Source organism: Symphalangus syndactylus, chromosome 19, assembly GCF_028878055.3.
Source record: "Symphalangus syndactylus isolate Jambi chromosome 19, NHGRI_mSymSyn1-v2.1_pri, whole genome shotgun sequence".
Taxonomy (NCBI): Eukaryota; Metazoa; Chordata; class Mammalia; order Primates; family Hylobatidae; genus Symphalangus; species Symphalangus syndactylus.
In genome coordinates, this window is record NC_072434.2 from 57,253,773 (window position 1) to 57,279,034 (window position 25,262).

The window sequence follows — 25,262 nt, forward strand, 5'->3', positions numbered from 1 at the left end:
CAACCAAAATTCAGAAGTATTCCTATGGCATGCGTGGTACACACATGAATTAATTTGTTATTAGAAGACTTGGCCTCAGTTGTGCTAATACCAATATCATTCTTTGGAGCAATTCAAAGTTGTAAGATTTTGATGAAACACATACCATATTTGACATGTCAACTCTGTCCAGTGCAAGATAGGAATGCCAACCATATGCATTCAAGTAATTAGACTCAACTTATTTCAATTTTTACATCGATTTTACCAGGGTAGAACTTACTCTAAAATGCACCTGTTTTAAGTGTACAGATGAGTTGTGACAAAGGTACACACCAGTGTAACCACCACCACCACAATTAACATATAAACATTTCCATCATCCCAGAAAATTCCCCAATGTGTCTTTGCTGTCAGTTCTGCCTCCCATCACCTACTCCTGGCCCTAGGCAACCACTAATCTGCTTTATGTCACTATGACCATTATGCCTGCTCTAGAGTTCCATGTTAAGTGGATTCACATAGTATGTACTCTTTGGTACCTGGCTTCTTTCACTCAGCCTTTCTTCTTTCACTCAGTTTTTGAGATTTAGCTGTGATGCTGCATGCATCAGTAATTTGTTCCTTTTTATTGCTGAATATTGTTCCATTTACATGGATATGCCACAATTTGTTTATCCATTCACCTGCCGATGAACATTTAAGTTGTGTCCAGTTTGGGACTACTGTGAATAAATATACTACGAACATTTGTCCCTGTGTATATATGTGTTCATTCCTTTTGGATAAATGCCTAAGAGTAAAATAGCTGTGTTGTATCATTAGTATTATTACAGGAGTTATTAAGAAATCATTTTAGACAGATAGAGAGGGCAAGGAGTCCTTGGTAAGGCTTTTTCTTTAATAAAAACAACTCCCAAAACATTTCTTTTCTAACAGAAAAGCAGCTTGAAAAGCCAGGCCTACAAGCATTGATAGGCAAATGCTGGTGATTAGAAATTAGGTCCACCCAACATGGCATTTTGCACCCTCTTCTCCTTGTCACCATGTGTGCCAGGTATCATGGCCGCCTCCAGATAACACCACGTGTACAGGACATCATGGCGACCTGTATTTGCATATTAAAAGGCTAGGGTGGGAGGGCCAATTTTGTTGCTGGGCTATGTGAATGACACACCTGGTCAAACCAATCCCCTGGGCCCTATGCAAATCAGACACCACCTCCTCCAGCCTCCCAATATAACCAACTGCTCTCCACCACATCCCCAGGGGGATTCTCTCCTTTTGGAGACCCCCGCCCCCTTCTTTCTTTCCTATTAAATTTCCCACTCCTTAAAGCCACTCCACATGTGTCCGGGTCATCTATCCGATAGGCACAAGACAAAGAACCCTGGTGTTTCTCCAGTCATTGGAGCCGTAAAAGTATGTTATCAACTCTTTAAGAAACTGCCAAATTCTTTGTAATATTTTCCATTCCCACTGACAGCCTAAGAGATTTTTAGTTGTTCCACATTCACTAAGTCTTAATATGGTCAGTCTTTTTAATTCTAGCCATTCTTGTTGGTGTTTAATGGAATTACACTGCGATTTTAATATCGATTTTCTTTCTGACGAATAATGTAGGACATATTTTCCTGTGCTTATTGGCCCATTGTTTATCTTCATTTGTGTAGTAGCTATTCAAATCTCTTTCCTGTTTTTCACTGGACTGTTTGAGTGACTGACTGTTGAAGCTCTTTATTTTTTTCAGTATCACAAGAACATCAAGTAAAGCTTTTTATATATTCTTGTTACTAGTCTTTAAAAGGTATATATCTATTATAAATACTTTCTCTCAACTATGGCCTGGGTTTTATTTTCTTAACATTTTACTTTGAACAGCAGAAGTTTTTACTTTTTTTTTTTTTTGAGATGGAGTCTCGCTCTGTCACCCTAGTTGTAAACTAGTTCAAATTGGAGTGCAGTAGCGCAATCTCGGCTCACTGTAAGCTCCGCCTCCCGGGTTCACACCATTCTCCTGCCTCAGCCTCCCTAGTAGCTGGGAGTACAGGTGCCTGCCACCACCCCCGGCTAATTTTTTTGTATTTTTAGTAGAGAGAGGGTTTCACCTATGTTAGCCAGGATGGTCTCCGTCTCCTGACCTCGTGATCTGCCCACCTCAGCCTCACAAAGTGCTGGGATTACAGGCGTGAGCCACTGTGCCCAGCCAAAGAGCAGAAATTTTTACTTTTGATGAAATAACATGTATCAACTATTTTCTTTTGTGATTCATGATTCTATGTCCTAAGAAATTTTATTTCCAAAATCATAATGTTTTATAGTTTTAGCTTTTACATTTAGATCTGTGACCACTTTCCAGTTAATTTTTATGTGGCATGGGCTAAGAGTCAAGGTTTATATTTTTTCAAATGGATACCTGGTTCCAGCACCATTTGTTGTAAATGCAATCCTTTCCCCATTGGATTACCTTGGCACGTTGGTCAAAAAGCAACTGACACTATATTTTTTGGTCTCTGTTGGACTCTACTGTTTCATTAATCTAAATTTCTGCCTCTATACCAATAGCACTCTCTCTTGATTACTGCATGCATTAGTTTGTTCTCTCATTGCTATAAAGAAATGCCTGAACCTACAGAATGGTAGAAAATTTTTGCAATCTACCCATCTGACAAAGGGCTAATACCCAGAATCTACAAAGAACTTAAACAAATTTACAAGAAAAAAATCAAACAACTCCATCAAAAAGTGGGGGAAGGATATGAACAGACACTTCTCAAAAGAAGACATTTATGCAACCAACAGACACATGAAAAAATGCTCATCATCACTGGCCATCAGAGAAATGCAAATCAAAACCACAATGAGATACCATCTCACACCAGTTAAAATGGCGATCATTAAAACGTCAGGAAACAACAGGTGCCGGAGAGGATATGGAGAAATAGGAACACTTTTACACTGTTGGTGGGACTGTAAACTAGTTCAACCATTGTGGAAGTCAGTGTGGTGATTCCTCAGGGATATAGAACTAGAAATACCACTTGACCCAGCCATCCCATTACTGGGTATATACCCAAAGGATTATAGATCATGCTGCTATAAAGACACTTGCACAAGTATGTTTATTGCAGCACTATTCACAATAGCAAAGACTTGGAACCAACCCAAATGTCCATCAATGATAGACTGAATTAAGAAAATGTGGCACATATACACCATGGAATACTATGCATCCATAAAAAAGGATGAGTTCATGTCCTTTGTAGGGACATGGATGAAGCTGGAAACTATCATTCTGAGCAAACTATCTCAAGGACAGAAAACAAACACTGCGTGTTCTCACTCATAGGTGGGAATTGAACAATGAGAACACTTGGACACAGGGTAGGGAACATCACACACTGGGGCCTGTCATGGGGTGGGGAGAGGGGGGAGGGATAGCATTAGGAGAAATATCTAATGTAAATGACAAGTTAATGGGTACAGCACACCAACATGGCACATGTATACATACGTAACAAAGCTGCATGTTGTGCACATGTACCCTAGAAGTTAAAGTATAATAAATAATAATAATAAAAAAATAAAAAATGCCTGAGACTGGGTAATTTATAAGAAAAGAGGTTTAGTTGGCTTAGGGTTCCACAGGCTATACAGCAAGCATGGCAGCATCTGCTTCTGGGAAGACCTGAAGGAGCTTTTACTTACAGGGGAAGGCAAAGCTGGAACAGGAACCTTACATGGCAGGAATACCAAGGGTGGGGAGGCATAGGTGCTGCACACTTTTCAACAACCAGATCCCTTGAGCACTCATTCACAAGAGTAGCACCAAAAGGATGGTGCTAACACATTCATGAGAAACCACCCCCATGATCCAATCGCCTCCCACCAGGCCCGACTTCCAACAATGTGGATCACGAATTCAACATGACATTTGGTGAGTACACAGATCCAAGCCATATCACTGGAATTTTATAGAATATCTTGATATCAGGTTCCGTAAGTCATCCAACTGTATTCTTTGTCAAAAATGTTTTGGCTATTTTAGGTCCTTTATGTTTACATGTAAATTTTAGAATCATTTGTCAGATTCTAAAAAAAAGCTTCCCGATATTTTTAGGGGGTGATTTCACTGTATCTGTAGATCAATTTGGGAGATAAACGACATCTTTGAAATATCGTCTTCTGATTTCTTGAGTATGGCATACCATGTCACTAATTTAAGTCTTAATTTCTCTCATTAGTGTTTTGTAGTTTTCGTATATTTTAATAAACTTATTCTATTTTATGTTTTTTAATGCTACTTTACATTGTGTTATTTTCCAATTGTTCCTTGCTATAAATAGAAGTACAATTAACTTTGGTATATTGAAGTTGTAGCCAATGGCCTTGCTAAATTCACCTAGTTCTAGCAGTATTTTATAGTTTCCTTGGTATTCTCTACATATATAATCATGTCATCAGCAAATAAAGATAATTTTACTTCTTCTTTTCCAAGTACCTTTTTTCCTCTTGTTTTATTGACTGTCTAGGATCTCTGGTTATTACTGAGTAGAACCGGTGAAAATGGACATCCTTAAATCTGGAGAAAAAATATTTATTCTCAGCATTAAATTTGAGATCAATTGTAGGTTTTATTGTAAATTCGGTTAGGGAAGCTTCCTTCCATTCTTAGGTTACTGAGAAATTTTATCATAAATTACTGTTTAATGTCATTAAATACTTTTTCTCTAGCTATTGAGATGATCATATTGTTTTCTCCTTTATTCTATTAATATCATTTTGTTACATAACTGAATTTCTGATGTTAAACCAAAATTATATTCCTGAGATAAATACAGGATATTGCTTGATATTATTTGCTAATGTTTTGCTAGCATTTTGCATCTGTATTTCTGAGGGATATTATTCATGGATTTTCTTTTCTTTTAATATCTATGTCTGCTTTTTAAATCAGGGTAATGTCAGACTCATAAAAATGAGTAAGGGACTATTCCCCTTTCCTCTAAAAAGGTTTTGTCTAGGATTGGTATTATTTCTTTCTTGAATGTTTGGTGGAATTCACCAGTGAAGCCATCTGGGTACTATGATGTTTTGTTTGGGAAATTTATTTTTGATTTGTTGGGAAATTTATTTTTAACTTTTTATTTTGTGATAATTTTAGGTGTACCGAATGACTGCAAAAAATAGTACACAGAGTTCCCATATATCCTTCACTTAGCCTCTCCTGGGGTTAGTATCTCACATATCCTTAGTACAATTATCCAGTTTTTTAAAACTTGGTATAATACTATTTATTAGATAAACATCAGAGTTATTTGGATTCACCAGAATTTTACACTAATGCTCTTTGTACATTCCAGAATCTAATCTAGGCTGCCACATTGCATTTAGTTTTATATCTTTAGAAACTCGTCCAATCTGTGACAGTTTCTCAGCCTTTCCTTGTCTTTCATTAATCATGACTTTGAGGCTTTAAAAAGTACTGGTCAATGATTTTGTAGAATAGCCATCATTTGGGGTTTTTATAGTGTTCTTTTATGAATGGACTGAAGTTATGCAGTATGGGGAAGAAAACCTCAGAGGTAATACACCCTTCTCAGCACTCATAGCAAGCAATACATGATGTTGATACGCCTTATTGGGGGCTAACCGTGATTATTTTGTTAAGGTGGGGTCATTCATGTTTCACTACCATAAGGTTTCTAATTTTTCCTTTAGATTAATAAGTACTAATTTTGGAGATAATAGTTTGAAATGGAATCCATATCCTGTCCTTCTTTAAACTTTAACATTTTATCATTCATCAGTTAATCTTGCTTACAGAAATTCTTACTGTCTTTACATAATATGTTTTTCCCCCTTTTTGCTGCTTTTGGGATTTTCTCTTTATTGCTGGATGACTGAATTTCAGCGATTTGATTATAACATGTTTTAGCAGTGTGGGTATGTGTGTGTGGGTGGGTAGGTGTGGGAGTGGATGTGTGTCTTGCTTAGAATTCATTGAGTATCATGGGTTTAAAAATTTATAGCTTGTTATCATATTTAGAAAACTTTTCAGCCATTATTTCTGCTAATATTCTTTCTGTTCTTTCCCCATAACCTTTTCTGGGACTTCAATTACACTGATATTAGACTGCTTATTTAATCCCAGGTGTCACTGAAGCTTTGTGCTTTCCTTTTTTTTTCTCTCTCTCTCTGCTTCAGTTTAGATGGTGTTGTAAACTGAGTTGTGTTCCCCTAAAAATCATATGTTGAAACCCTAACCCCAATGTGACTAACAGTCACATTTTTCTTGGAGATAGGACCCTTAGGAAAGGAATTAAGGTTAATTGAGGTAATAAGGGTGAGGCCCTAATTCAAGAGAAGTGATGTCCTTATAAGAAGAGAGACACCGGCTGGGCGTGGTGGCTCACGCCTGTAATCCCAGCACTTTGGGAGGCCAAGGCAGAGGGATCACCTGAGGTCAGGAGTTCAAAATCAGCCTGACCAATAGTCTCTACTAAAAATACAAAAATTAGCTGGGTGTGGTGGCGTGTGCCTGTAATCCCAGCTACTTGGAAGGCTGAGACAGGAGAATGGCTTGAACCTGAGAGGCAGAGGTTGCAATGAGCCGAGATGGCACCACTGCATTCCAGGCTGGGTGACAGAGCAAGACTTCATCTAAAAAAAAAACAAAACAAAAAGAAGAGAGACATCAGAGCTTTCTCTGTGTGCAGAGAAGAGGTCATGTGACAACATGGCAAGAAAAGGGCCATTTAAAAGCCAGGAAAAGACATCTGCCAGAAACCAACATGGGTGGTGCCCGGATCTGGTCTCTTTGCCTCCACATTGTGAGAAAATACATTTCTGTTGTTTAAGCCACCATGTTTGTGGCATTTTGTTATGGCTGCCCAAGCAGACTAATGCAGATAGTATATTGCTCCACTGAACTTATCTTCTATAATATCTAATGTGTTTTAATACTATTAAATGTAAACTTTTTGCTTAAAATTGAATTTTTTATCTATGAAAGTTTTCTATGGCCAGGCGCGGTGGCTCACGCCTGTAATCCTAGCACTTTGGGAGGCCGAGGCGAGCAGATCCCGAGGTCAGGAGATCGAGACCATCTTGGCTAACACGGTGAAATCCCGTCTGTACTACAAATACAAAAAATTAGCCAGGCATGGTGGCGGGCGCCTGTGGTCCCAGCTACTCAGGAGGCTGAGGCAGGACAATGGCATGAACCCGGGAGGCGGAGCTTGCAGTGAGCCAAGATCACGCCACTGCACTCCAGCCTGGGCGACAGAGCGAGACTCCGTCTCAAAAAAAAAAAAAAAAAAAAACAAGGAAAGTTTTCTGTTTCACTTGCTTTATATCTTACATTTCAATATTTATTGTGTCCATGTTCTCCATTAAATATTTGAACATATTTATAATTATTTTAAAGTTATTGTCTGCTCCTTTTATTATCTGTCATTTCTGGGTTTGTTTCAGTTGGCTGGTTTTTCTTCTTTTTAAAAAAATTGTATTTCCCTACTTTTTAATGTGTCCAGTAATTTCTAATTGGATCCTGGACATTGTTGTGCACTGGATTTTGTTTGCTTCCTTTAAAGAGTGTTAGACTTTGTTCTGGTGGCTTAACTTGTGAATTAGCTTGATCCTTTCAAAACTGGTTTTATGCTGCATAGAGTAGCTTTTAATTTAGGGCCAATTTAGTACTTCTAATAAAGCATGACCCTTCTGGTATTTACTAAATGCCTTGGTTCTCTTCACTCTGGCTGATTAGAATGCAAACATCTCCCAGTACTGTGTGAGATTTGGGAATTATTCTGCTTGCAACTCCCCAGGCAGTCTTTCCTTGGTTTCACAGAGTTTCACACTATGCATGTGCAGCTTAATATCCAGCAGCAAACTCAAGAGGAATCCTATGCAGATATGTGAAGTTTTTCTCTGTGTAGTTCTCTTGTCTCTGGTATTCTCGTCACCAAATTCCAGTGAAGTCCACCTACCTAAATCCTGATCTCAAATTCCTCAACTCAGTGGGACTGCCACGATCTAATTGACTTCTCCCTCCCTGTACCACCGCCCAAAAAACTGCCTCTGTGCTGAACTCAAAGTCATCATTGGACTCATTTGTTGTCTTCCTCTAACTTTTGTTTTCATTTATTTTTCCACTTTTCTAGTTATTACAGAGGGAAAATGAATTTGGACCAAGTTAGACCAGAAGGCTAGAACCAGAAGTCAAAATTTTCCCAATTCAATTTTGTATAGGTAAAATGTAAGACTAAGAAGATATTACTATCAATAGATCATGAATTATGTCAAAATATTGATTATAGTAACATAATTGTTAATTTTGCAGCAATGGAGGCAAGAAAAATTAATTTTATAAATTTTATAAAAATAAATGAATTATGTGAATTTCCATTTTTATCATTCATTCAAACATTATTGGCTTATCAATAGGATGCTTAGATATATTCAATAATAATTAAATTCAGTCTTTTTTTATACTTTGCCAACTTTCACTCCTTTAAAAACTGTAACGTAACTTTTTTTAATTTTATCAAAATATGTTACTTAACAGCTTATTAGGTTGATTTACAACTTTTAAAATATTTAGACACATGGTATATGAGTCCCATTTAAACTCCTGCTCCAGGCACTGCCAGTGTTACAGATGGGCCTGCACTGCCATGGGACAAGCGCTCACCCCCAGTGCCTCTTCATTCCTCTGCCTCCATGTTGATAATCCCAGGAAGCCCCTGCTATGCTGGGAGCCACTGTCTTTACCAGTGGCTAGTGCTGATGCTTCACATCAGCCTCTGCAAAGGCACGGCTCTCCTCCTAGTCCTAGAGGAATCCTAGTCTTTTTCACTCCCTTCCTAGTGGCCTTGGGTTTTCGGTTCACCTCTTCAAGGCTGCCATAGATGTTGGCTACTCCAGAGTCAGCTCACTTCTCTGGACTGCTTGGACATTACTGCCATTATTTCTACTAGTAAAATCGGAGGTTCAAGATACTACAAATGTATGTCCTGCCTCTGCATGGCCAACACCAGCTCACTGTCCCCTAAGTCCTTGTATTAGTTTCCAGTGGCTGCAGTAACAAATGACCATAAATTTGGTGGCTTAAAACAACAAAAAACGTATTTTCTCACAGTTCTGGAGGCCAGAAATCCAAAATCAGTATCACTGAGTCAAAAATCAAGGTCTTGGAAAGGTTATGTTTCTTCTAGAGCCTCTGGAAGAAAATTTCTTCCTTGCATCTCCCAGCTTCTTGCAGCTGCTGGCATCTCCCAGCTTCTTGCAGCTGCTGGCATCTCCCAGCTTCTTGTAGCTGCTGCCATTCGTCAGCTAGTGGCTGTGTCATTCCAATACTGCCTCACTCATCACATTGCTTTCTGCTTTTTGCACGTTATCAAGTCTCCCTCTGCTTGCCACTTATAAGGATAGATTTGGGATTTTTTTATTTTCTCTTTCCTATAAATGCCCTAATGTACCACTAGATATAGGTACCTTGCAGACTCATCACCTTCCCTCCTCATAGGGCTGATAGAGTAGTCACTGAAGGGATGCTTGTTCACTCGAAGGCATCATGCAAATTAAAGAGTCTTTGAAAATGGAGGAGAGAAATCTCCTTTCTAAAATCGTATTTTATCATATTTGATTGTCATAAAAATTACACTTAAGAACTGGGTGGGTGGGAGGAGAAAGAGCCAGGCTCTAACGCCAGCTTTGCCATTAACTAATGGTCCAGCCAGAGAGGCACAACTTCACCTCCCAGGCCTGGTGTTTCTCACTGGCCAACTGTGGATACAAACACCTATTGCTTTGGACTCTTAGGAGATTTATAGTAGCCAGGAAGAAGATAGGGCTATGTACAATACAGAGTTATACAAATACTGTTTTCCTTATTAATAGCCCTATGGATGGATATTATTATCACCAATACTAAAAAGAAGTGATGCCCTGCCGCAAATCACACCCTGCAAGTAAGTGGCAGAGCCATGATTCACACCCAGAATCCAATTTCAATTCTACCCTCAGTCGCAAAAGATCACTGATAACCTTTCAGGATTTGGTGGCTAAAAACAGGCACAGTTTTTCCTTTTATGAGAAGATTCTGGTACTTCTAATCTGCTATGTATAACCTAAATGCTGAGCATATTAGAGCTCTGTGAAACCTAAGAAACAATAGGCTATGAATGAGGGCCTGAGAAAACACACAATTTTTTGAATTTGTTTTCCATTCACAGATCTTTTTTGGCCTACTTCCTAATTTCCACATATTCATTACAAAAATATTTATGCAATGATATAATAATGGTAGTCATCATAAAAAGTATTATTAGTAGTATTTTATCAATAGCTATAATCTACTGAACAGTTACTTTGTGACAGTCAATGTGCTCTATAGGCCCCAGAGACACAGAGGAAAAAAGCATGGTTTAGCTGGGTTTCTGGAAGATAGAGACTAACTTGCAGGCTGTTACAAAATGAGGTAAAGAAAGTGTAACTCCTCTAGAAAATAAAGGCCGTGCTATATGCCAGCTGTTAATACTCCTCATGAAGAACACAATACAGAATTTTTAGGATGGGGCTATAGTCAGGGAGCAAAGATTTATAAGCAACAATTCCCTCATCTAAAAGCAAAGGAAGGAGGAGTTTGGATTCAAGAATTTGAAATACAGAATTCCCCACTTTCAACCTGGTGGTTGAGATACTTAATGCTTGCTTTTTTTCCTTTACTTGGTAAATGAAAAAACAAACTAAATTTTGTAGTTAACACATTATAAGCAAATACTATAGCTAAAAGAGGTTTGAAAACCCCGAAAACTAGCTTAAATATTATGTAGATTGTAAATCCGATTTTTATCCTTTCTAATCTTATTTAGCTATTAATTTGCTTAAAGCCTCTGTTGCACATATTCTGCAAAGAAAAAACCTCACCTACCACCACTTTTATATTATTTAGAATAATGATGTGCTTAGAATAATAGTTGTAGCTATTCACTGATGAGGGTGGGCAAGTTTTTGTTTGCTTGTTTTGAATAGTCTCCAGCATTTGGAGAGTTCCTTAGTGTTTGCAAAGCACCTTCCCATTCCTCTTCTCTGTTGAGCCTCACATCATCTTCGTAGTACAGACGACTAAAAGTAAATAGGTGTGTCATAGCACTTGCCCAAGCTCACGCACTTGGTAAGAAGTAGAGCTAGGAGTCCAACCTTTGACCCTCTGGAAACCTCCTATGATTAAGTAGAAGCAAATCAACTTATTTAAGACCTCTGGGTTGGACATAAGTTTTTCAGTGACAATACTCTAAAAAGACACCAGAAAATGAGTATTATCAACCAGGGACATTACCAAAAGAAAGAAAAAAGACACAAGAAGAATCTGGGATTTGAAGCCTTGCACATCCAGGTTTGAATCCCAGTTCTGCCATTAGTAACAAAAAGTCACACTGCTTAGACATATGTGATTTTCGTCTGTTTAATTACTTTCTGCCTCACAGGGATATTATTGAGTTAGTGCAGAAGTAATTGTGGGTTTTGCCGTTACTTTTTTTTTTTTTTTTTTTGAGACAGAGTCTCACTCCATCACCCAGGCTGGAGAGCAGTGGTACGATCTCGGCTCACTGCAACCTCCGCCTCCCAGGTTTAAGCAATTCTCCTGCCTCAGCCTCCAAGTAGCTGAGATTACAGGCACATACCACCACGCCTGGCTAATTTTTGTATTTTTAGTAGAGATGGGGTTTCACCATGTTGGCCAGGCTAGTCTCAAACTCCTGACCTCAAATGATCCACCCACTTCGGCCTCCCAAAGTGCTGGGATTACAGGTGTTAGCCACCACGCCCGGCCTTTTACTTTTAATGAAGACAGGAGCTGTCATTATTGTTCACCACCAAATTCTCAGCACTCAGCCTAGTGCCTGGGGCATAGCAGGCTTTCGCAAATATCTGTTGAATATATATTCCCATTGAAGGAAGCCTCTTCTCCCCTCTGAGCCTCAGCTTAGCCATTTGCAAAATGGGCATAATAATAACTAGGTTGAAGGATGGCAAGGCTTCAATTAAAAAGGAAAGTCTAACTTCTCAGTGAAAGGTAGTTTCCCTGTCCACCTTTCTCAGTGCTTTGTCATCTCACAGGTCCACTCCTGAAATGTGCGTTCTCTAGAAGGCAGGCTGGAACACAGACAGGAATAGTTGTCTGGGTGGTGCGATGATTTCTGAGCTGCACAGACACAGTATGACACAGCAATGAAAAATGGCATTGCTATTCAGACTTAAAACCAACATCTCTCATTTTTAATGTTCTGCCAATAGAAATCTCAGCCTCTTCAAAGGACTGAGTATCCCATCCATATTGCCCCACTTAGCAATTGTGTTTTTTAAAGAAATAAACATTTCTGCTTGCCCAGCAAAAGCAAAAAGAGATTTAGTAAATACACAATCATTGGATCAACATCCATGCAGGGCTCCAAGCTGATTGCTCAAGATGAGTTTATTGTGGACAAAAATCTAGCATTTAGACCCTCCCTAACCTGGCCCTTCTTTTTCTGTCCAATGTAAAGAGGCAGCAGATTGGAATGGGAGAGACTAGACTATAGTCAGTCAGATCTAATTTCAATTCCAGTTCCATCACTTACGGACACATAACTTAGAAAGTATCCTATGCAAGCTTCAATTTCCTCATCTACAAATGAAGTCCATATGAAGTGGCTAGAAAAGTGCCTGGCTGGTAACAGGTACCCCAAACAAATACCCTGCTGAGGATATTTATATCTATATTATTGGGAATCTGCTGTGTGCCAGGCACTGTTCCAGACCCTGGGGATGCAAAGAGGAACACGATATCACTCTTGAGGAGGTTACTGTTGAGAGAGGGAAACAAATGCATCAGGTGCCTATTATCAATGATATGGGAGTTCAAAGGAGATGGATCCCACACAGCTGGGAGAGCCAGGGAAGGGCTCCTGGGGAAAGCCATGCCTGAGCTGAATCTATCAGGGTGAAAAGTAGAATTCGCATTCCAGGCTGTGATAAGAATACAGCCAAAAGGCTGGGGACTCTGGGATAGCTCAGTGATGTAAGAACCAGACAAACAGGGCAAGCTGGTGAGTGGTGGGAGATGAAGCTAGAAAGTAGGCATAGTCAAATCATGAAGAGTCTTGATGCCACTTCAAAATGTATTTGCTTTCTAGGGCCGTCATAACCCAGTACCACAAACTGGGTGGCTCAAAACAACAGAAACTTCTTCTGTCACAGTTATAGAGACCAGAAGTTCAAAATCAAGGTGTCAGCCAGTTTGGTTCCTTCTAGAGACTGAGATAGAAACTGTTCCATGCCTCTCTCCTAACCTCTAGTTGGGCATTACTCCAGCCTCTGCCTCCCTTCACATGGCATCCTCCTAGTATGTTTCTGTGTGTCTACATTTCTCTCTTCATTAAGGGCACCAGTCGTTGGATTAGGGGCCCACACCACTTTGCTATCAGTTCATCTTAAGGTAGTCTCATCTGCAAAGACCCTGTTTCCAAATAAGATCATATTCATAGGTACTAGTGGCTAAGACTTGAGCTTATCATTTTGGGGGACACAGTTTAACCCACAAGATAATGGGAGTGATAGAATTTTATGTAGTAAGGTCCCTTAGACTCTGGTGGTAAGAATTGATGACTGGAGACCTCCTCCTATGGTTCTGTTGCTTTGGCCACTAGGAAGCTCAAGTCAGATGGGTAGCACACACTCACATCTTTTTTTTGGCACATGTACAGGGCACCACAATTTGTATTTCATCCATGAGCATTATTCCTGGTTCCCTCTTGTATTTTCTAGCCTTATGTATCGGTCAAGCCCTAATGGGAAACAAAGGGAACACTCAAATTAAGATAATTCAAGAAGGGTTTATTTAAAACAGGGCTATTTACAGAACTGTGGGCCGGAGATAGGGGAAGTACAATAGACAGTGCAGTATCCAGGGGCCAATAACAGTGGAATTTCACCCCTAGTCCCAGGAAACAGAGCAGTTACCTGTCTAGAAAGAGAGAGTCTTACTGAGAAGGTCAGCTTGAGAGAATTTGTGTCCTCTAGGGAAGGCCACAGCCTGCCCAAAGTGACTTCAGGACCTCACTCCCCTCCTCCCTCTAATGTCCTGCTTGTGCTCCTCATAGGCAAAGCCAATAAAAATCCAGGTATAAGCCACATGGTCAGTGCCCCAGGGCAGACAGCAGGATGGCAGGTGGAGTGGGTCTGGAGAGGCAAGTAGAAGAGACCCCCAGCAAGTCTTTTCCCGTCAGGGCTGAGAACATAATACCCCAAAGTATGGCACCTTGACGCACGGAGGACTTTAAGCTGGAGGAAATTAAGAAAACTGTAAAAGTCGGATGGTCTCTCTGACTTTCTCTGGCCTTTCTATCCTGAAGCAGGCCATAAAAGAATTCTCTGACCTACCTTCCCTAAGAGTAGGTCACAAGACCCTCATTCAAGAAGTGTCCTGCCCTATATCCAGAGGCCAAGAAGAATCTGAACAAATGAGCCTTGCTAAGTTCCCCCTAATTTTGCACCATTGGATGATACCCTTCTGTCCTTCAATCAAGCTTCCGTTATGTCTGTCCATAAAAATACGCAGCTTTCTCTGGATCTTTGGGCCTTCATTTCCAAAGGCTCCTCAGTCATGTAAAACTATATTAAGCAAATTAGCTCTGCTTTTCTCTCGTTACTCTGTCTTTGTCATTGCGGTATCAGTCATAAACCTTGCAACGGGTTGGGAAAGAAATCTTTTCTCCCCCACACCTTTCATTCTGATTTTCTAGTTTATTTTTTATATTCTTTGTATTTGAGTCAGCAATCTCAAATCCTTCCTTTTTAGAATAAAAAGGGGAATAACCACCAAAAAGTACATAAAGCAGAGACAGAATTTCCTGTCCCTTTCACCACAGTGCTCTCTGTCGTCAGCAGTTTGTAAGTTGCTTGTGACAATCAGTTGAGTCACCCTGAGTGGTCATAGCAGGCTGACCCGCTATGGGATCAGAGCCCTTTGCGCACAGTCCTCTGGCCACTCAGCGTGTTACATAAACTCCCGGCAGGCTCCCTATTTCCAGAGCTTTCCAAGGACATGCTTGCAGCAAGAGTCATCCTGGCACCAAGCACTTCTGACAGATGTTGCAAACTGCCACGTGGAGAGGTCCAGATGGTGTACTAAAGAGGGCAGAGTGAGCCTCAGGACGGTACACAGGCTCTTCGTCTCACATGGAGAACACACCAAATAATTCTGTGCACATGCTGAGAAGATCATCTTTCCTCCCTGAGCCCCAGGTTGCTTCTGGAGTATTTGGATTCAGGCATAGAATGTCAGAGCTGGAGAGGACCCTAGAGACCAACTAGTCCGAGCCCTTGTTAATACAGATGCATAGACTAAAGGCCAGAGGGCAGCAGGGTAATAGTGTATCATGGCTAAGGTTTGTTGAATACCTACTCTCTCCCTGGTAATGTGCTATGTTTATTCATTCACATTCCTACTCATCACAGGTGTGCTGAGTACCTGCTGCATGCAGGGCACCGTGCTAAGAAATGGAGATACATCTGGGGACAAGGCTGGCTTTATCCTGCCTTCATGGAGTCTGCAGAATAATATGCTTTCAGCATGCTGTCACTAATCCTTACCACAACTCTGCAAGGTGTGGTAGGAGACCACAGGTCTTAGAGACCGAAGTGACTCAGGCCACATACCACTCTTTCTTAAGAACTAGAAAAAGGCCAGGTGCGGTGGCTCACGCCTGTAATCCCTGCACTTTGGAAGGCCAAGGTGGATGGAACACAAGGTCAGGAGTTCAAGACTAGACTTGCCAAGATGGTAAAACCCCATCTCTACTAAAAACACAACAATTAGCCGGGCGTGGTGGCAGGTGCCTATAATCCCAGCTACTCGGGAGGCTGAGGCAGAGAACTGCTTGAACCCAGGAGGTGGAGTTTGCAGTGAGCCGAGATCACACCACCGCAATCCAGCCTGGGCAACAGAGCGAGACTCTGTCTCAGAAAAAAAAAAAAAAAAAAAAAAAACTAGAAAACTAAGGTTGCCCTCCATGAGTTAAATATAAACACTTCATGGAGCATCACAGCCACTGGAAGGAGGTACGAAGGCACCTAGACTCAGAGGCCTTGATTGCAACCTGCTTGAAGATACTAATATTTTTAAAGAAGAAAACTGCATCCATCTGAGGAGGTTTGGGTCAGGCATGGAGACAGGGAAAACGGATAACAGAAGCTTTGTTTAGAAAAAGGTCAGCATCTAGCACTCGAACTCTCGTGTGTGTTTTCCCTGTTTTCATTGAAGGAAATAGGGAAGAAAGCCTGTTTCCCTCAACTTTAGGGAAAATTGAATTCTCTTTTCAAATTGATGCTTTGACAACTAACTGATTCTATCAAATAAGGTTGGGCTGAGCTTCTGGCAAGCCCTAGGCTGTGACCCATGTTGTCTTATGAGGTGGACTCACTTTGAAGGGCTGTCCTAGGAGATGTCTCATGCTATCCAGGAGAGAATTCACCCAAACTTCAGGTGGTGAAAAACAGGGGCTGTAGTGTCAAGCAAACCTAGTTCAAGCCCTGGTTCCACCAGTTAAAGCTCTATGACTTTGAGCAAGCCACTTATTCATCAGGGGTCTCAGCTTTCTCATCTATACAACAGGAATGATTATAATCCTTACTATTAACTAAATCCTTATATATAATAAATACTCAATTATTACTTTTTAAATCACTGTAATAATATTGATATATTATTACATATTAAGTACTGAATGTTATTAGTATTAATAACAGCCATTTACATTACTCACTTGTTCATAATAATAAAGTTATGTTTTTGCTAGACAGCATTATTTTAATCAATATTTTAAGTTTCTTTTCTGAATCTAAAGGTGAATACACAGTCCTCAGGAAAATAGGAGAAAGTACAGAAAAGAATAGAGAGAAAAATAAAAAAAAAACCATAGTCCCACAATCCAGAGAATACCACAGTTAGCATGTCAGTTTATTTCTCTCCAATGTTTTTTCTGTCTGTCTGTCTGTCTGTAAAGCGGTGAATTTTACATAAATAAGATCATACTTTACATATGTGACCATTTGCCAAAGAAAATAATTCTATAACATTCTGTCATCACACCGTAGTTTATAAAAGCATTCTCTTATTGTTAGGCTTTGGGAGTTTTCCTCCAAATATTTTTACTCTTCTAAATCAGGCTATAATGAGATTCTTCATATAGAAATCTTTTCCACACCTCTCATAATTTCTTTAAGGAGAAAATTCTCTTGGTAAAATGTTTAGATCAAAGGATATACATTTCTTTAAGTCTATAACACATTTTGTCAAATTAATTTCCATTAGGGTTATATTACGTTATTTTCCCTTCCGCACAATATGAATACTGCTTCTTTAAATCTTTCGCTTCGTAGATAAACATAGCCTTTTTTCTATTTTATTGCCTGAATTACTATTCAGTTTGGTAGTTATTGTTGTTTCTTTTTCTGAGAATTGTATAATTCACACCCTTGACCCACTTTTCTCCCACATCTTACTATGTTCTTATCACTATGCATAAGCTTTTTAGATAAAGATATTTTTTGAGTATCACACCTGTGGCAAATCAATTTCAGAGTGTATTGTTTGGCTTTTAATTTTTAATGCTATTTTGACATACAAGTTTTAAATTTTATACAGTCTGAGAATTTAATTGATTATTTATATTTATACTTTAAGTTCTGGGATACATGTGCAGAACGTGCAGGTTTGTTACATAGGTATACGTGTGCCATGGTGGTTCGCTGCACGCATCAACCCATAATGTACATTAGGTATTTCTCCTAATACTATTCCACCCCTAGCCCCTCACCTCCCAACAGCCCCAATGTATGATATTCCCCTCCCTGTGTCCATGTGTTCTCATTGCTCAACCCCCACTTGTGAGCGAGAACGTATGGTGTTTGGTTTTCTGTTCTTGTGTTAGTTTGCTGAGAATGATGGTTTCCAGCTTCATCCATGTCCCTGCAAAAGATATGAATTCATCCTCTTTTTATGGCTGCATGGTATTCCATGGTCTACAGGGGCCACATTTTCTTTATCCAGTCTCTCACTGATGGGCATTTGGGTCAGTTCCAAGTCTTTGCTATTGTGAATAGTGCTGCAATAAATATACGTGTGCATGTGTCTTTATAGTAGAATGATTTATAATTATTTGCTTATATACCCAGTAATGGGATTGCTGGGTCAAATGGTATTTCTAGTTCTAGATCCTTGAGGAATCACCACACTGTCTTCCACAATGGTTGAACTAATTTACACTCCCACCAACAGTGTAAACTCCTCCCTATTCCTCCAGATCCTCTCCAGCACCTGTTGTTTCCTGACGTTGTTTTTTTTTTTTTTTTTTTTTTGAGACAGAGTCTCGCTGTCGCCCATGCTGGAGTGCAGTGGCACGATCTCGGCTCACTGCAGGCTCCGCCCCCCGGGGTTCACGCCATTCTCCTGCCTCAGCCTCCCGAGTAGCTGGGACTACAGGCGCCCACCACCTCGCCCGGCTAATTTTTTGTATTTTTAGTAGAGACGGGGTTTCACTGTGTTAGCCAGGATGGTCTCGATCTCCTGACCTCCTGATCTGCCCGCCTCGGCCTCCCAAAGTGCTGGGATTACAGGCGTGAGTTTCCTGACGTTTTAATGATCGCCATTCTAACTGGCGTGAGATGGTATCTCATTGTGGTTTTGATTTGCATTTTTCTAATGACCAGTGATGATGAGCTTTTTTTTCATATGTTTGTTGGCTGCATAAATGTCTTCTTTTGAGAAGTGTCTGTTCATATCCTTTGCCCACTTTTTGATGGGCTTATTTGTTTTGTCTTGTAAATTTGTTTAAGTGCTTTATAGAATCTGGATATTAGCCTTTATTAGATGGATAGATTGCAAAAATTTTCTCCCATTCTGTAGGTTGCCTGTTCACTCTGGTGATAGTTTCTTTTGCGTGCAGAATCTCTTTAGTTTAATTAGAATTTAATATAAAGTATAATTAGGCCAGGAGCAATGGCTCACACCTGTAATCCCAGCACTTCGGGAGGCCGAGGCAGGTGGATCACTTGAGGCCAGGAGTTTGAGACCAGCCTGGCCAATATGGTGAAACCTGGTCTCTACTAAAAATACAAAAATTAGCTGAGTGTGATGGTGTGTGCCTGTACTCCCAGCTACTCAGGAGGTTGAGGCGGGAAGATCACTTGAACCCAGGAGGCAGAGGTTGCAGTGAGCTGAGATCACACCATTGCACTCCAGCCTGGGCAACAGAGTGAGACCCTGTCTCAAAAAAAAAAATTATAATTAACACTGCTCTCATATATACAGCCAACTACAACTTCAAACTCTTAAACCTCACAACATTCAAGAAAACTCAGAAGGACTAGCTATCTCCTGTATTCTTAAACTAATTGTATAAAGCAATAACTATTACATATATTAATGATGTGCTGAAACTGGGTTGGTGGTAGTTTATTATATTGTTCTCTCTTTTTTGAGTATTTTTAAATTTCCCATAATAAACAGTCTAAAACATCATTTTGTCATCTTGACTCCTTTGTCAAGCAGGCAAGTCCTTATATGACTAATTTTCTGCTGCCTGTCAAGCTTCATGAACAGACATTCCTAATTTATGAACTTGGGCAATTTTGAAATCGCTGTAAGCTTCAGTTACCTCCTCTCCTAAAAAACAACGCAAAACAAAGAAGTGAATATACCCCAAACGTGGAAGACTGTTGACAGGAGGAAATGAATGAATGCATATCTAGCCTACAACGTGGAGCCTGGCACGCGGCAAGCATTCAACAAAGGTTTTCTTTTATTATCATTATTACTATTATTATTAAAATTTCCTTATGTGGAACTTTCTTCCTGACAGAATCAGAAGCTGACCCTGGCCAAAAAGAAGTTTATTTCAAAGATACTTTTGGGAGGGCTAGAAGTCCAGCTCAAGACAAGGCTTAGGAATGATGCCCAGAGGACTGGCCTGGGGAGAAGCCTCCTGCGGCTGCTCTAACCCTGCTGAGCATAGCTGGAAACGGCACTTGCCACCCATCGCCCTAAAAGAACCCCTCTACGCCAGGCTGGACACCCTGTAACACATCATGAAACCAGTTAGGAAGAGTAGTGAAGAGAAAAGCACTTAAATATCAAGTTGTCTCCACCCTCAGCCAGCACGTCAACTGATCAGAGATTTTGACTTCATAGGGTGACCCAAACCAACAACTCGACAACAACAAACAACCCACAAATAACCCTATTGAAAAGTAGGCAAAAGACATGAATACACATTTTTTAAAAGAAGACATATAAATGGACAACAGGCATATGAAAAAATTGCTCAACATTACTAATCATCAGAGAAATGCAACTTAATACTACAGTGAGATTTCATCTTATACCAGTCAGATGGCTGTTATTAAAAAGATAAAATGTAACAGATGGTAAAGACGTAGAGAAAAGGGAACTCTTATACATTGTTGCTAGGAATGTGAATTAGTACATCTATGGAAAACAGTATAGAGATTTCGCAAAGAACTGAAAATAGAACTGCCATGTAATCCTGCAATCTCATTACTTGGTATCTACCCAAAAGAGAATAAATCATTATATCAAAAAGATACCTGCACTCATATATTTATCACAGCACTATTCACAATAGCAAACATATGGAACCAATCTAAGTGTCCATCAATGGAGGACTGGATAAAGAAAAAGTGGTACATATACACAATGGAATACTATTCAGCTATTAAAAGGAATAAAATCATGTATTTTGCAGCAATATAAATGGAACCAAAGGTCTTTATCTTAACTGAAACAAGTCAGACACAGAAAGACAAATATTGCACATTCTCACTCATAAGTGGAAGCTAAATAATGTGTACAAATGCATGTAGAGTGTGGGATGGTAAACAATGGAGACTGAAGGCTGAGGGGGTAGAAGAGGGGTGGATGATGAGAGATTACTTAATGGATGCATCATATGGTATTCAGGAGATGGATACCCTAAAAGCCTTGACTAAAGTCACAAATACACTACACAATCTATGCATGTAACAAAATTGCACTTGTACCCCATAAATTTATACAATTTTTTAAAATCTTTATTCCTGAGGGATCTAAGTCCATCAATGGTCTTACCTGTATGAAGATGTAGTAGCCTTCCTGTTTTTTCTTAATTCCTGAACATTTTTTTGTAAATGTAGAAGACTCCACAGAAAAGCATCTGAATTCCAGACATATAATTACCCCTTCCCAATTTTGTTAGAAATTTTGCTAGTCCCTGATAATCAGAATTAATCACCCTAGAAAGCAAAGTGAACTTTTCTTTTGGCCTGTTTGTCATGGGCATGAAGGAGCCTGAAATAGCCCTGTAGCAGTTCAGCCTCCTACCCCATGGAACCACTGTTGTGTGGACAAATGAGATGACGCCTCATCTGGGAACTGAGACCTCCACCTGAGCCCAGAATCCAGGGATAGAAAGCAAAATTTCCACAAATGGGGCATTAGGTCATAGGCAGATGGGCCTCCCACCCTTACCTCTTGATTCCCATACTGAGGTATTCTGTCAGTGAGAGAAACTGCACTGTCTATGGTCACTGTTCAGAACACAGACTACAGCCTTAGGAACAGCACTCCAACCTTGCAACAGGTGCTGTCAACGAACCATCAGTAAACCATTTTCTAATTTGTTAAGACTATGGGCCACACAGTAAGCCCAGTCCAATCCTCTTGGCACTTAGATTTCTCAGCTTCATCTCCATAAATCAGTGATTCATTGGTCGTTTTATTTATAATATAAATAAAGCACCTTATCAATCAGATTGGCAGACTTGACAATTCCAAAACAAAATGTAAATACAGAAATCCTTCATGACACTGAAGTTGAGACAAAGACCCCAATCGGATTGGCAGATTTAGCAATTTCTTTTTTTTTCTTTTCTTTTCTTTTTTTTTTTTTTTTTTTTGTATACTTTAAGTTCTGGGATACATGTGCAGAACATGCAGGTTTGTTACATAGGTATACATGTGCCACAGTGGTTTGCTGCACCCATCAACCCATCATCTACATTAGGTATTTCTCCTAATGCTATCCCTCCCCTAGTTCCCTACCCCCTGACAGGCCCCGGTGTGTGCTGTTCTCCTCCCTGCTTCCATGTGTTCTCATTGTTCAACCCCCACTTACGAGTGAGAACATGCAGTGTTTGGTTTTCTGTTCCTATGTTAGTTTGATGAGAATGATGGTTTCCAGCTTCATTCATGTCCCTGCAAAGGATATGAACTCATTCTTTTTTATGGCTGCATAGTATTCCATGGTGTACATGTGCCACATTTTCTTTAACCAGTCTATCATTGATGGGCATTTGGGTTGGTTCCAAGTCTTTGCTATTGTGAATGGTGCTGCAATAAACATACATGTGCATGTGTCTTTATAGCAGCATGATTTACAATCCTTTGGGTATATACCCAGTAATAGGATTGCTGGGTCAAATGATATTTCTGCTTCTAGGTCCTTGAGGAATCGCCACACTGTCTTCCACAATGGTTGAACTAATTTACACTCCCACCAACAGTGTAAAAGTGTTACTATTTCTCCGCATCCTCTCCAGCACTTGTTTCCTGACTTTTTAATGAGCACCATTCTAACTGGTATGAGATGGTAGCTCATTGTGGTTTAGATTTGCATTTCTCTAATGACCAATGATGATGAACTTTTTTTCGTGTATTTGTTGGCTATATAAATGTCTTCTTTTGAGAAGTGTCTGTTTATATCCTTTGCCCACTTTTTGGTGGGGTTGTTTTTGTTCTTGTAAATTTGTTTACATTCCCTGTAAATTCTGGATATTAGACCTTTCTCAGACAGAAAGATTGCAAAAATTTTCTCCTATTCTATAGGTTGCCTGTTCACTCTGATGATAGTTTCTTTTGCTGTGCAGAAGCTCTTTAGTTTAATTAGATCCCATTTGTCAATTTTGGCTTTTGTTGCAATTGCTTTTGGTATTTCAGTCATGAAGTCTTTGTCCATGCCTATGTCCTCAATGGTATTGCCTAGGTTTTTGTCCAGGGTTTTTATGGTTTTAGGTCTTATGTTTAAGTCTTTAATCCATTTTGAGTTAATTTTTGTATAAGGTGTAAGGAAGGGGTCTAGTTTCAGTTTTCTGCATATGGCTAGCCAGTCTTCCCAACACCATTTATTAAATAGGGAATCCTTTCCCCACTGCATGCTTTTGTCAGGTTTATCAAGATCATATAGTTGTATATGTGTGGTGTTATTTCTGAGGCTTCTGTTCTGTTCCATTGGTCTATATATCTGTTTTGGTAGCAGTACCATGCTGTTTTGGTTACTGTAGCCTTGTAGTATAGTTTGAAGTCAGGTAGTGTGATGCCTCCAGCTTTGTTCTTTTTGCTTAGCATTGTCTTGGCTATACAGGCTCTTTTTTGGTTCCATATGAAATTTAAAGTAGTTTTCTCTAATTCTGTGAAGAACAACAATGGTAGCTTGATGGGAATAGCATTGAATCTATAAATTACTTTGGGCAGTATGACCATTTTTATGATATTGATTCTTCCTATTCATGAGCATGGAAAGTTTTCCCATTGTTTGTGTCTTCTCTTATTTCCTTGAACAGTGATTTGTAGTTCTCCTTGAAGAGGTCCTTCACATCTTAGGCATTTTATTCTCTTTGTAGCAATTGCAAATAGGAGTTCACTCATGATTTGGCTCTCTGTTTGTCTATTCTTGGTGTATAGGAATGCTTGTGATTTTTGCACGTTGATTTTGTATCCTGAGACTTTGCTGAAGTTGCTTATCAGCTTAAGGAGATTTTGGGGTGAGATGATGGGATTTTCTAAATATAAAATCATGTCATTGCAAACAGAGACAATTTGACTTCCTCTCTTCCTATTTGAATACCCTTTATTTCCTGCACATGGATACATATGTAACAAACCTGCACATTGTGCACATGTACCCTAAAACCCTAAAGTATAATAATAAAAAAAAAAAACTCACGGGAAATAGGGACATATACAAATAAAAATAGGAAAATGTACAACAATAAAAAAAAAAAAAAGAAAAAAAAAAAAAAAAAAAAGAATACCCTTTATTTCTTTCTCTTGCCTAACTGCCCTGGCCAGAATTTCCAATACTATGTTGAATAGGAGTGGTGAAAGAGGGCATCCTTGTCTTGTGCCAGTTTTCAAAGGGAATGCTTCCAGCTTTTGCCCATTCAGTATGATATTGGCTGTGGGTTTGTCAAAAATCGCTCTTATTATTTTGAGATACGTTCAATCAATACCTAGTTTATTGAGTGTTTTTAGCAAGAAGGGGTGTTGAATTTTATTGGAGGCCTTTTCTGCATCTATTGAGATAATCATGTGGTTTTTGTCATTGGTTCTGTGTATGTGATGGATTACATTTACTGATTTGAGTAAGTTGAACCAGCCTTGCATCCCAGTGATGAAGCCAACTTGATCGCGGTGGATAAGCTTGTTGATGGGCTGCTGGATTTGGTTTGCCATTATTTTATTGAGGATTTTTGCATCAATGTTCATGAGGGATATTGGCCTGAAATTTTCTTGAATTTTGTTGTGTCTCTGCCAGGTTTTGGTATCAGGATGACGCTGGCCTCAAAAAATGAGTTAGGGAGGAGTCCCTCTTTTTCTATTGTTTGGAATAGTTTCAGAAGGAATGGTACCAGCTCCTCTTTGTACCTCTGGTAGAATTCGGCTGTAAATCCATCTGGACCTGAGCTTTCTTTACTGCCTCAATTTCAGAACTTGTTATTGGTCTATTTAGGGATTCAACTTCTTCCTGGTTTAGTCTTGGGAGGGTGTATGTGTCCAGGAATTTATCCATTTCTTCTAGATATTCTAGTTTATTTGTGTAGAGGTGTTTATAGTTTTCTCTGATGGTAGTTTATATTTCTGTGGGATCAATGGTGATTCCCCTTTTATTATTTTTTATTGTGTCTATTTGATTCTTCTCTCTTTTCTTCTTTATTAGTCTGGCTAACGGTCTATCTATTCTGTTAATCTTTTCAAAAAATCAGCTCCTGGATTCATTGACTTTTTAAAGGGTTTTTCATGTCTTTATCTCCTTCAATTCTGCTCTGATCTTAGTTATTTCTTGTCTTCTGCTAGCTTTTGAATTTGTTTGCTCTTGCTTCTCTAGTTCTTTTAATTATGATGTTAGGATGTCGATTTTAGATCTTTCCTGCTTTCTCTTGTGGGCATTTAGTGCTATAAATTT

At 39.5% G+C, this 25,262-nt stretch overlaps 1 pseudogene; it reads left to right on the forward strand.

The window, feature by feature from the left end:
• The window catches only part of LOC129458268 (uncharacterized), a 176,792-nt pseudogene that overhangs the window by 143,811 nt on the left and 7,719 nt on the right, over positions 1 to 25,262 (forward strand).